Genomic DNA, 11,839 nt, shown 5'->3' with positions numbered 1-11,839 from the left:
CCTCTCCTATGAGGACAGGCTGAGGGAGTTGGGCTTGTTCAGCCTGGAGAAGAGAAGGCTGCGGGGAGACCTGATTGCGGCCTTTCAGTACCTAAAGGGGGCCTATAGGAAAGATGGGGAAAATCTTCTTAGTAGGGCCAGCAGTGACAAGACAAGGGGTAATGGTTTTAAACTAAACCAGGGTAGGTTTAGACTGGATATAAGGAAGAAATTCTTTACAATGAGGGTGGTGAAACACTGGAACAGGTTGCCCAGAGAGGTAGTGGAGGCCCCATCCCTGGAAGCATTCAAGGCCAGGTTGGACAGGGCTCTGAGCAACCTGATCTAGTTACCGGTGTCCCTGCTCCTGCAGAGGGGTTGGACTAGATGACCTCTAGGGGTCCCTTCCAACCCAAAATGTTCTATGATTCTATGATTCTATGGTTTAGTGGTAGAATGGCAGTGTTAGGTTAACGGTTGGACTGGATGATCTTAAAGGTCTTTTCCAACTTAAACGATTCTATGAATCTATGATTCTATGAAGTATAAGGGGGACAAAATCAGGTTAAGATCCCATGTATTTCACAGAAATTATGATTAGTCTACAAATTCATTAGCAATAGTGCTTATGTCTCCTTATTCTGTACAGAGGCAAGCACGGTCTTTTGTGCTTAATAACTAGTTCGCCACAATAGTCATATGGAAGGATTTTCACATTCAGTGACATTTTTTTTTTACAAAACTCAAACAACAAAAGTGATAGTTTAATGACTGAAAGAGTTGATTTTGTTTCTCTAGGTATAGAGAAATGCCACTTACTAAATAGCAGAACTGAAACTTCAACTGAAAAGTAGTGCAGGGAAATCAGCAAGATGGACAAAACCACATTCCTGTCTTGGAATTACACCTCTAGCTAAGCATATTATTTTGTATATAGCATGCACACATAGATACACATTTTAAGAGCTCATCTAGGTTTCTTTTTCAAACACCAGCTGAAAAAGTTACTTAACATTCTCACTTCTGGAGTATGAGGTTGTAAGGTAGCCCTTGATTTTGACTTTTTTTGTAAAGTAGAAGGATGCTCTCACAAATTCCCCAGCTCTGCAGTTTATGGGTTTGTTTTAAAATGGGAATTGCCAGCAGCCTTGGTCATCCCACTTTGTTCGTCCCATAATATATCTTTTTGTTTCTCTGCCAATTAAATTATAATTCATATTTCTATCTCTGAATTAGCTTCCCACAGAGATCCTTATTATAACAAATACAGTTGTTATAACTCATTTTAACAATTTAGTCTGTAAATTGGTAGAAAGTACTTTATGTTTTTCTGTTAGTGAACAGAACATATTTTTAAAGGGAATTTAAATGTGCTATATGTACTGCATGCTGACTGGCTGATAAATTTTTACGTATCTGCCATTACAGTATATTAAGCATGTAATAATGCAACAAATAGGAATGTTAACAGCAGACCTGAATGTGAATTTGAAAGAACTAAGACTGAAGAGAAAGAAATAATACTTTTGTGAAAAACTAGAATTATGCTGACGAGTTAGTGTATGTGGAAACGTATTCTAATAGATACTAAGGTTTCAAAGAAAAACTGCTGCCAGAAGTGTCTTATTATGGCATACAGCGCACAAGGTGAGCAAGGAGATGGAGCTGGGCTCCTCGGAGGCACGATCTCAGGGCGCAGGCAGCCCGCCCCTTTGGTGTGAGAGCAGACTGCAGAGCCTGTTGGGGTGCTCAGAGTCCTGACGCAGGCGACCTCTTTCCTCGCTTCTCTCTCTTCTAGTTTTCACAATGCAGTTTTCTTTCCCTTATGCATAATTCTCACACACCACACTTTTTCCTTCCTGAACCTCTGTTTTAACTCAAAGAAAAGTAGGCATCATATGACTTTGGTTTTTTACTTGCCAATACTACATTTCTCAGGAATTTCCATCACCTAAACTGGCATCCTTGGGTTAAAAAAATGCTTTGGAATATTGTTTTTTAGTAGGTAGAGTGCCTTGTGAAGATGAGCATCAAGCATTTATATGTCGCTACACTTTTGTGAAAAAACAAATAAAGCTCAGGCTGGGATCTGAGCACCCTAAAGTCAGAAGAACTTCCAATCCTAATGACCCCTTTTTGCCTTCTCTAATTCTTTGCTCATGTAATTGGTTGAAATAGGACTGATAAGGATGAAGTAAATTCATGGCTTTTAGGCCCTCAAATGTCCAAATTGCTCTCTTAATAACAGAAACCTTGATACTACTTGCTAGTTCACAAATCTGTCAATGCTAAGAAATTATTTTTAAAGAAGGATTACGCAGTGCCACCTTGATCATACCAAACTTATGTTTTTCTGAACAAAAGTATTGGCATTCTTCATCAGCAGAAAGCCCATATATAGGTGTCTTTACCCAAAATTATTCATGCTATTTGGACAGGAATATTCCGAACAACTACAATAATTCATTGAGTGATACCTTTTGGCATTCTTGTGAAAAGTACATTTTTGTTACCTCAGTAATTTTTGCTCTGATACCACCACAGAAGATCACTGGAAGGAGAATTTACTAATGCCTGAGTATATTTCATCAAAGGTTTATTTAATACAACACAAGCAGTCTAGATTAATCTCTCTGGCCTATGATGGAAACAAATTTCTCAAGGCTTTCTGGAATACGATGTGAATAGAGTCCAAAGAGAGCAGCATAAAAATCTTTCAGTCAAAACACATACAAATGCCATAAAAATATCACTCTTTCAGTGTAAATAACTCGCTCAGTTCACCCAGTTTGAATCGCTTCTTTCTTATGCAAGTTGTAGCAATAAAAGCTAGGAAATAGATAGTTTTTCAGGAACTTGAAGTCATCACTCATCTGTAAATCCGACAGTCCATGGGAGGGGAGGTTGGGAGGAACATTTAATTGTAACCATATCACTATTCATGAAATTAGAAGTTCTTTTAAAGTCATTAAAATCATTGCCTGGCAGCAATCTAGTACGCTTCCCCTCTGCTCTCTAGGAATAGTTGGTTTCCATTTTAGACCATTTTGCTCAATTAGGCTGTGTAAAAAGTAGGACACCAGACAATAGAAACATTTTTCTTTTCAGGAATGAGCTTTTGGTAAAAAGAGATCAATGTCTGAGGGACCTAAAGTTACTTGTGTTACACAATCTGAACCTCTGCCTCCTAATTCCAGCACCCAGTGGTTTTTATTTGCTCTTTATTTAATACTCAGACTGAATGTCATATGTTCGTGTAAAAGGTTCATACTATTATGTAAATGGATTGCTTCTTAAAGTGCATTAATTGTGAAATCACATCACTGTACTTCCAAATAGCTAAAATAGAAGCCACAAGCTAGGCAGAAAATGATACGTTATTTTAGACAAGATAGAAATGTTAATTAAGAACTCTTACATGCTGAAGTTGAGAGTAAATATCTTCATGTCCTATCCCCCTGAACAGAGGCAATTGCCCTGACAGATTTTTGAAAACTTTAGCCAGAAACAGCATTGTATTTGCTATAAAAATTTTAATATCTCTCTCTATTTCTTTTCCAGGTATTAGGGGTTATTATATAGAGAATTAAATGGCATATTGCCTAGAAGTGCTGAAAATCCAATCCCAATATATGCACAATTACAAAAACAACTCATGCCAAGTAAGTTATGCAAGTAGTTGTCTGGCTAAATTTCTCATAACCTAAACTGATTCTGTCCCAAGTTGCTTTCCAAATGGATATGATCTGGGGAGCAAACTAGATCTTCTGCTCATGATAGATGGCAGTCATTTACCTATTACTTTTATTATTATTAATTAAATCTTTTGAAGTTTATGGCTAAAAATGTCCTTGTCCTTGCTTTTAGATCCATATTACTTCAACTCAAGGTCAAAAGAAAAACGTGATTCTTCTATTCCACTTCAATTATAATAATAATTTTCCTGATTGACTGAGATATTGATTTTCTGATAGCTATTTGAAGGTAGCACATTTTTATATATGTGTATACACACACATATACACACATATATGTACACACACACATATATATATGTATTTGTATATCCACATATATACACACACAGAGATGCAGAAACTGGGAATATTTTTAAAAGCAAAGAGACTGGTTTTGTACTCAGTTTCTACTAAGGATCAATAAAACTTGGGCATCTGAAATCCAATTTGTACCTTTGAAAAATCTTCTCCATAAAGATCATCTTCAAAGTTAACACTCAATAGAATAATCCTGTAGCCTCGTTGATAGAATGAAAAAGAGCTTAGATTCTGCTTCAGCACTTATGCTGCAAAACTCCTACAGCTTATTGGAAAAGAAAGATAAAATAAATCTTGTTCCATTTGCTGTATTTTCTCTTTTCTACATACAACTATAGTTTCTTTATCACTGATGTCCATATCTTTTAGCTTCCCGTAATTTTGTCCTGATTACAGTAATACAGCTTAAAACAATTAATACAAGGGAAATCAGGGCATAAACATGACTATTAGGTCAAAATGGCTCCTACGTATGCCACAGACTGTTCTCACAGTATTTTTCAATCCTTCTGTATGCACATGGTATTGTCCATCTGTCCAAATCCTCTACCTACCTCATCCTTTCCTTCAACTTGATCTTTTGTGCCCTCAGTCCTCCTTTAGGTTTCATTTTTCCAAGCTTTTAAAATTCTTCCTTTTGCAGTTCCTCACTACTCTTTTCCTATGGCTTCTCCCAACTTCTCCCACTTTTTTATCCCTTCTCTAAAACCAAACCAAGTTCTGGTCTCCTTGTATACGGACTCGGGTCCCCATCTACACAATATTCCCATTCCCTCTTCCCACTTTTGTATAGAAAACTCTGTTATTGCCTCCAACCTACCACTGTCATGCTTCAATCCATATTGATGACTCAACTTTTCTTGCTACGTCCTTGCACCGTTTCGAGCATGTACAAGCTGTCTTGGTCTCTCCACTTCCTGGCTCTTGAATTTCCACTTGAATTTCCTCATCTGGCACTGAATCTGCACTTGTTTTCCCTTATGGAAAGCAGTATTTTTATCATACTGCTTTGTTTATCGCACTTTCTTCTTATAGCCTCCAATTTCTTTCTCTACTTATCATTTCTCCTGTTGCAGAACACCTGAGTCTTCTCTTCTGTTTTCTTTTGCTCCAAGCTGCCGTTAACTAGGCCAGACTAATCCCACCTAATTTTAGCTGTCTAAAAGCTGGCATGCAGCCTGAGCTACATGCATCCTACTTTTTTTTATTCTGAAGTTGAGAAAGAAAGATAGGCAGTTTCAGAGACAGATTCATGATGCTTACGTATCTCAGGTTGGGAGGACATCTGTAGAGGTGATTCCTTTTCTATATTAACTACGAGATGAGTTTATACAGCTGGATTAGATTACACCATTATTTTTAAATGGTTAAAATTCATCCTCCTAATGTATATTCCATTGTAATTTCACCCCCTACTTTTCCTCTTATGATCTCCCACACTTATTCCACACGGTTCTGTATAAAAAATTATTTTCAATTTCTAAATTAATAATTTTAAAGAAATGAATGACTAATTTCTCATGAGTCAATTTCTGTTTCTGATAATGTAATAAAATATATTTTTTTAATTTTACCATTACTGAAAACACCTTTTTGCTGTATTACCTTTGGCTTCTCACTGCTGTTATTGGGCTGGTGATCAGGATAGTTGAAAAGTATATCTGTCCCATAATGAGGCTGATTTTAAATCAGCTTTGAATACACAGTTGTTAACTGGGAATAAAAACCATCTGTTATTAATAGAAGAGGCTGGACAATTAAGACTAGTATAATTAATATAAATTTACTGTGGTTCAGATTTGAGAAAAAAAAAATGAAGTGAATCTAGCTGTCCTAGACAGGACAAAAAAAACCCAACCCAAAACCAAACCCAGACCCAAACAACAGAAAACTCAGTTGGCTGATTATGATTCATGTCTACAAGCAAGAAATATGAGATATAAATAATTATATCTGGAAGCCTTACTATTTTTCCAACAGTATGGCTTATTTGGCATAATACACAGTTCATGATATAATACACATACATAGTTCATAATACACAGTTCATATGATATTGATGTTAAATTTAATAAAAAATAAATATATTAACATGTATATAATTATTAATTAATATTAATATAAAATTTTAACATACAACATTTCTAAAAAATGCAATCAATATCTATATTAATATAAAAGGCCAGAAGCTAAAAAAGGAAGAAGTGTTGCCATCTAGCTCAAAGACACATATCTGCTCTGAAGTCCAGGATATAGATGGATCGATCCAAAGACATCTTGTGCATAACAGCAAAAGATGAAAAGCATATCATACTGATTATGGTGAACCATCAACCCAAGTGAGCTGAAGTAGATATAACTTTCTGTAAAGAAGGAACAAAATACTCTGAGTCATAGGGCTGAGTGTTTTTACAGGGACGTTAAATGGACATAAGTTGGGAGAGGAATTTTGAAACTATTTAGTGGCTTCATGGAACGAACTGGAGATTTGCTAGAGAAAGTAAGGAATGTTTTCTTCTCCTCACTACAGACTAATTGACAAAGGCTGAATGCAACTTGGTTGATGATGATCCTGAATCACTGTGGTAGGAAGAAAAATAAGGAAAAAGTGTAATAAACCCAGCAGACTCAAAAAGACAGATTTCATTAAACATTGGGGAACTGGAAAGTAATATCACCCTCAGAGAAAGTCCAAGGCAAAAACAAGTAAAGGAGAGTTGACAGTTTCATAAGGAAATAATATTAAACATAATTCCCAGGTATATTTTCAAACTGGATGGAGCAGTCCCAGGACTGAAGATGGGTATTTTTTGGATCTTGTAGAGCGTGACTGAGGGTTCAGAAGATGTGGAAAGAGCAAACAGATCCACCTTTTTCTTCTTAAGAGGGAGCTGAGAAAATTATCCAGAGCCAGCTAAAACATAATCCATTGAAAAAATACTGCAGCAAATAATTAAGCAAACTATGTATAAACCAACAGAATGTATAGGCAGATAGAATTTGACAGGAAGATGAGTAACTCCCAATATGCTTTTGTCAAAAAATTTGACTCTTACTGTTTTAATTAGAAACACAACTAGTTTTGAATTTCTGCAATCTGTTACTGCATAGATATAATAACTAGTGTACATCTGCCATTGGAAAATATGCCATATTAACACAAATCATATTAAAAGTGACAATGTATTTATGTATGCAGATTAATGGTTTTGTTAATTTCCCAATATTTACGGATCTACTCCCCAATGCTATCAGCAGGACTGACACTATAGAGCATCTTTTTGATTATCTAAAATAAGTGCCCATCAACAGACAAGAGGAAATCAGACCTTTTTTTTTTTTCACCAATAATATACATTCCCAGAAAAGGATTGAGTATGTTGGCAAAGGCAGAGAGAGAAAGTTTATTGGGCTAATTTAGTTAAGAAAGAAATAAATGTTCTCAGGGTTGTCTTACAGCTTATAAGCAAAAGCACTTGGAGTAGATGAATGTGTATATCTTTGAATGCAAGAAAAACATGTGCATGGAAATTCCTTGCCTGTTTAATGCAAGAAAGACAACTGGGAGGGACACACACATTTATATAGTAAACCAGAACAATTGAAAAGGAATAATATATATAGTCTAATAAAAGTTTGTATTACTGCCAAGAAGTAAGTGTTCATGCCAAAAATGTTGTGGAGCACAGCTGCCAAAAAAAAGCTGAGAGCATTATGAAACACGCTAAATCTATACATAGAGGAGGCTTAGAGAAGAAAAAAAAATAATTTATTCTTAGGATTCAAGTATATCAAATCATAACCGTTATTTTATGCACAATAAGCAAGGCTTTGAGCGTGCTGGCAAGTATTCAATGAAGCATTCATCTTGCTTAAGGAGCATGTTGGTCCTTAAATTCAGAAGAAAGGCTCAAAAGAGCCATATTTCACTTGAGTGTTTGAGACAACCTAAACATCCAAAATGACACAAAACCTTCCATGTGTTGTTGGAAATGGCTTAATAACATTCCTGTTGTTGCCAAGCCAACTCAGTCAGATTCTGATGAAGGTGGTTCAAGATGCACAGAGCAGGCATCCTGAGATCTGTCTTGAAAAAGATGAAAAGTGGGTTGCCATTGCTGCCATGTGGCTTTCAAATGAGAACCTCCATGAGGAAGCTGGAGATCCTTAGGAAGCCTTCCTAGCCTGCAATTTCCAAAACAGTACTCTAACCACCAGGTTCTGGGGGCTGGATCATGAATTTTTAGATTTCTTCTTGAAGTTAGTCCACTGAGTGGTCAAAAATATCAAGATTCAGGGATCCAGAAGGGTACCTGGAAACCAAAGGCTAGTGACAAGTCATGATGATTAGGAGATGGAGCTGCCATTTTCTGGGAAGAGACTAAAGGGCTGTGGCTCTGCTTCAGAGCAGGGAAGGCTGAGGGATGACAGACTCAGGTTTAAAATTCATGAAGGCAGAAGGTAAGGTAAATGCAGATCTTTTGTTTACTAAATCCCACAATATTGGAACCAGAAGGTACTCAACAACACTAGTAGGAAATGAGCTTAAAATAGCTAGAAGAAAGTATTTCTTTTCACAGCAGGTATCAAACGTTTGGAACTTGCTGCCACAGGAGGTATTTTATGTTCATCTATGAATAAGGAGTTCAGACACGTTCTCCTTATTCCTCCTTGTGGGCTGGCTAAAGTGTCTCGGTGCTCAGACCCCTTGTGACACCTGATGCAGTAGCATAACCTTTCTCTGTCTGATTGCTGCACTACATCTTCAGCTCTTACCTTGACATTATGAATTCAGGCACTGGGAGTGTGCTCTTAACTTTGAAGCATTACAGCACTACCCATCACAGTGCCTGACAGTTTTTTGTTCAATATCCACCTTTTTGCCTATGAAGATACACAGGCAGGCACATTAATTTCTTTTCCAGGAAGGTGGTTTAGTTTACATAATGTTCTCAAGCTTTCCTGTGAATTAGGATGCATCAAATATGCTCGCAACACTTGGGAAAGAGAAGTAAATCGCAAGTATGTGTGATAGGTGGCTTAATACAGGCGGTAGGAGAGAGAAATACCTAGAAATTGTGATTTGCAAGCTGATCGTTTTAGCAATGGTGCTGTCCCAGATTATGGCAAGACTAAACGGGAATTCCTCTTCTACCATTAATAAAGAACGAACTTCTGAGTATAACGCTTTCTGCTTTTGATGGGGTGTGAAGTTTATGGTTAACTTTCTTTGTTACTTCTCCCTTTATCAAAATATACACTGAAGAAAGAATATAGCTTCAAATTTTTTAGGCCTGTAAGCAGGAGAGGAAAAGTGACCTCTGAACTAATTTTGTTTCTTCGTTATTACTGATCCTAAACATACAAATCTGTGAGACAGACCCAAACTGAAGAAATTTATATTCATTTTCACAAGACAAGAAATTTTCCTTATTCTATTATCTTTTTCACAATTAATCATTGTTATCACAGTTTCAGTTATGATTTTTAATTGTCGTTATGATCAAACATCTTGGAATTAAGGTCAATAATAAACATCAGAATAAAAATAATTATGATGGTGATGTCACTACATCTTAAATTCCAATTTCAATTTTAATCATCCCTTTGATAAAATCTATACTGATTTTAATGGCTGAAGAAGGGCAGAGAGAGGACTCAAGTATTCTGCATGGTAAAGAAATAATTAAGTAATAATGAAAATAGTATGATTGAAACCAATAGTTCTTTCTTCTACAAAGCCCTGGCTAGTAACATGGTGCTGGCTCACTTCATCTCCAGCTGCTAGATTTCACTAAAAGAAGCTAAAAATAAATTCAATACTTTCCTAAAATGACTTTCCCATGTAAGCAAGTGCTGCAGTTGCCATAGGGATGTTATAACATCACAAATGGGAAGCAGTTCACATAGTGGTAAATAAGCACGCTGGTGGGCAAGTTGTCCATTTGAGCACGTTTCAAAGAAGAAATTTTTGAGACTATATTTTTTGAAAGGGGGTGGGGGGGTATGTGTTAAAAAAACCCCACACATTGATTTAGTCTGGAATAGGGCAAATGACTGAATGCAGGTTTTCACAGGTGTGGACACCTGTGCAGGTGCAAGACACATATTGACTATGCTGAGTGCATGTAGGAGCTACAACTTCCATTGAAAAGGGATAAAAATATTGAAAATATCTGTAAATTCTTTGAAAATGAAAACAACTTTGTGTTCTTGCATTTACTGTTTGTTCAGTCAGGCTGGAGCTGTCCAGCCTGTCCTTATTTTCCCTTCTCTCTTGTAATGCATTAAGTGCCTGAATTCTGGTAGTACATTTTTTGCCCTATGCTATCCGTTTATTTTGGAAGTCAAGACAAATAAACACAAAGTTGTCTAACAAACCAATGGACTTCCTTCCAAGGTTTCTTCATAACGTCCTACATAATAAAATTTCAAAGGTCAGATGATATAAATAAACAGTGACTTCACTGAAGTTGATACTACTGTCCTGATTTACAGCAAGTAGTAATCTAGTCCCAGCACTCAAGCTTTTCATTCTGTGCTCAACCCAGAATAGAAAGCAAATGGCTGGATAATAAATACCATGGAAACAAGAGAAAAAAACCCCAAATCCTATAAAGAATCAATTTGGGAAAAAAGAAAAGCCAGATTGTCTGTAGTTAAAATAGAATTCACTGGGATTCTGCAACAAGATCATTTAAATACAAAATATTATGATAGTTTCTATATTTTTTTTTTTTGTACGTGCCTTCGGTATACATCTGAGGGCTTTTTCTTTTAAGTTTGGTGGTTTTACCAGTCTTACCAAGTCATTACCAGCTTGCTGTTCTGAGCCCAGTTTCAGAGTGGTCCCTCTCCCAGTCAGCTCTTTCCCATTTTCTGGATCAAGCCCTCTGAAATAGCCTCTCACAACACTGTTACACCTCTGCTTTGAAGCCATACTCACTTGTTTCCTTCCTTTAACTATTTTTAAAGTGTAGGTTTCCCCCGAAGTGTGCCCCGTCCTCTTTGCAGTATGTGTATAATTACAGAGTGAGTAGTAGAGCTCAAGGATGTTGACCAGTAAACATTCCCTCTGTTTACTCATTCCTGTCTAGGATTTAACCTACACTACTTTTGTGGCTCCATTTTATGATATTGGGCTCATAGAAGGGATCATGTGCTTGAACATAATATCTACATCCCAAAGTAGTGCCCTATGAGCAGATCATAACAGGTTTCATGTTAACCCTAGTGTCAGGACAGAATTGAGTTAGAAGAATCATCCACCATCTTCCCTGATATATCTCAATTAAACTAATATTATTTTGGACCATGTGGCTGGCCAAGTGCAGCAGATGCAAACAAGCCCTCTAGAGTTTTAATCACAGTGCAAAAAGTAACCATACTAACTTGAAAAATTGAGATTTCTCCCCAACCTTTCTACATCCAGTGTTCAGAGCCTAGTGGCTAGGAGAGAGGGAGTCTTAACAAGTAAGTACCTAAATGGTACTTGGTCAGATTATTGCCAGGGCTGCTAGAACCCCATAGACCAGTCCAGATTTGGAGTGAGACATGAGTCATCTCTCCAGTGTTCAACAAAAGAGGTTTGTGTATTGTACTAGTCACCTAGATTCCCTTTATGGTCAACAGGGAGAAATGACATTAGATATGCTGAATTAATCTGATTATTTTAGACATGTACTCAAGCATGAGATAAATAAGGTGAACTGTGCTCTCGGTATGCCTATTTATCTCCTTTGGTTATAATGGAAACCTAGAATGAACAATTCAGATGTGTACATTTACATGACAGATGTGTACTT

The sequence above is a fragment of the Egretta garzetta genome, unplaced genomic scaffold, assembly GCF_000687185.1.
Source record: "Egretta garzetta isolate BGI_Z169 unplaced genomic scaffold, ASM68718v1 scaffold371, whole genome shotgun sequence".
Taxonomy (NCBI): domain Eukaryota; kingdom Metazoa; phylum Chordata; class Aves; order Pelecaniformes; family Ardeidae; genus Egretta; species Egretta garzetta.
Note: the sequence above shows the minus strand (reverse complement) of the source record.